Below are 2,418 nucleotides of genomic sequence, written 5' to 3' on the forward strand. Positions count from 1 at the left end.
GCAAACATGACAGTAATAAGCAATAAAAGAAGTTATCCAACCATTAGACTCCACAACAAAAGCATATGAATTTTCCATACCTGTGCCTCCTAGATTTTAATAGAATTTCCACTAGCTTTGGCTTCAAACAATTTTCCGTTCCAGACCTTATTAAGTCCTTTGTACTCATATCTTCTCTCTCAAAAGCTTGAAATAATATCAAAGAACATATGAATTAGCAAGAAGACAATGATTTGTATAATGTATATAAAATAAAAAAAAAATATACAAACTATAGAGAGAGAAAGACAAAAAAATTTTACCCCACCAGATACCAGTCAACCTCAAATCAAATTCACTCAATTTGTATGCATTTCTTAATGACGGTTTTTTAAAAGTAATAATAAATAATTTAATTGATATCTAAGTGATTTTTGCAATTGCAGTCCAAAAGAAAAGAAAACTTCTATGCAAGAAAATCCATGCTCACCTGCGAACAGTGTCAACATAGAATGCATTCTCCCTCATGCATATTCCTACTTCCCGAACTTCAGTAACTGTCTTATCCAATACTCGTTTATATGCCTACCAAGAAGCATCCAAAAATCGTTTTAGGCATCATTTAAGAGAAAAATTAAAAATAAAAGGGAAAATATACCTTCTGACAATATTTCTTTAAACGATCTTTCAGTCTCAATTGTTGTTCTGCCTTAGGTAGGTCAAGAAAAGATTTTGCTAACTGGCTATCAGTGCCATCAACAAACTCTGACTCAATTTGCTTCTTCATATGGTAATAGTCACTGTCATTCAAAATGAAATAAAAAAAAACAATCATGAATTACCTTACTGCTGACAGACTTAAACTAAAGTATGAGGAGTTCAAGAGATTTAGTTTTGTGATTTGTTGAGGATTTGAGAATTATTAGACTAGTAAGGCTTTACTTTACTTTGTATTGATGGCTTGATTTTTGGTAGGTTTTTCTTTCTAGTAGGAAATATTTTTCCCTTTGCTTTTGTAATTTTTATAATATTATTGTTTCTTTTTAAATTAAAACATAAATAATTAAAGATGCATGTAGAAAAAGGCATATAATGAGTCCACAAAAAAGAGACCTTTTCTTTGCCATGAAGACTTCTCTACGCCAAACCCATTCAAGCTTCCGAAGACAAGTCTTTCCTGGGTGATTAAAATCACAAGCAGTGCAAATCTCGTCTGTAACTATTGATGATGGCTGAAATAGACAACTAAATATATTAAAGAATCAACAATCTCTCTCTCTCTCTCTCTCTCTCTTTTCTATTGATCAGTGAAGAACAAGTTTTGTTCATAAAAAGGATTAGAGACAACAATAGCAAAGATCAGAAGATGCAAATAAGGAAAAATTAATAGGTAAACCAGACGTGCAAAACATGTTAAACACCAAGTTTTGTTGTGTAATTGCAATATGTATTACAAATTTCAATTGTAGACCACAAAGATAATATGAAATGAATTGAAGCTTGAACTTGTCAAGCACATTACATGAAAGAAATCAATTAACCAGCTTACTTGAAGCCTCTTTGTTAAAATAATGTTCGGGTACATTACAGCTACATCTAAATGATAAATAAGGGGGCATTCATCTCGTATGGGGTCATCTCGTAATCTTACAAGCTGCAAAGCGAGGAAGAACGATAATAAAAGAGACCAAATTGTATGGAAGAAATGGGAAAAAATATATATAATTCCAAGTTGCTGCCTCAAACAATGTGAACCTTAAAACAATTGTTATAGTATGAAATTAAGCACGCTAGCACTCTCTTTAAGGGGATGAATGTATCAATCACTAGAGGTGAGTGACTTTTGAACATAATAAACATTGGAAATTCAAAGGCGATTGTTAGATTCCAGGTAAGCGAATGATTTTAGACCCATTAGTTTGGTAGCTAGTCTGTGTAAAATAAATTACAAGAAACAAACTATTTAATTCATAAAATTCTAAGACAACGCCTAATAAAACAAGGCCCATAACCAGAAAGATAAATAGCTATCACATTGGGTCTGCGGCAAATAATTTCAAGAATTAAAGGAGTTTTCTAATGTTTTATCCATGTCTACTTTATAAGAAAGCTTTAAACTCTTTCTGTATTACCTGTTTCCAATGAATAAAGAATATGTCTCTTACCAACAAAAAAATTAATGATCTCAGGAACAAATCAGAACATAAAACTAAACCTAGAGTGTTGATTATTCGGTCGAGCCCCGTCGCCGTCGCCGTCGCTATCTCCGTCGAGACTCCTACGCCAGCCACCTGCAAGAGAATACTTGGAAAGAAATCTGAGAGCTTAGATGTGAGGGAGATAAAAAGATGAGAAGAGAGAGGGTGAGGCTAAGAGAAGAGGTTGAGGGAATGAGATAGGTTACTTTAGAGAGAATAAAAAAAGGAAATCTGTATTTCA

General features: G+C 32.9%; 1 long non-coding RNA gene across 1 annotated transcript; it reads right to left on the reverse strand.

Moving 5' to 3' along the window:
- Window positions 1–518: 518 nt before the first annotated feature.
- On the reverse strand, window positions 519–1,117 carry LOC133816058 (uncharacterized). The gene is made up of 3 exons (XR_009884990.1): window positions 1,093–1,117; window positions 638–779; window positions 519–564 (listed from the first exon to the last, which is right to left on the reverse strand). It is a non-coding gene; the product is annotated as an uncharacterized LOC133816058 (long non-coding RNA).
- Between the last annotated feature and the right edge of the window lie 1,301 nt (window positions 1,118–2,418).

The sequence above is a fragment of the Humulus lupulus genome, chromosome 2 (genome assembly GCF_963169125.1).
Source record: "Humulus lupulus chromosome 2, drHumLupu1.1, whole genome shotgun sequence".
Lineage (NCBI taxonomy): Eukaryota > Viridiplantae > Streptophyta > Magnoliopsida > Rosales > Cannabaceae > Humulus > Humulus lupulus.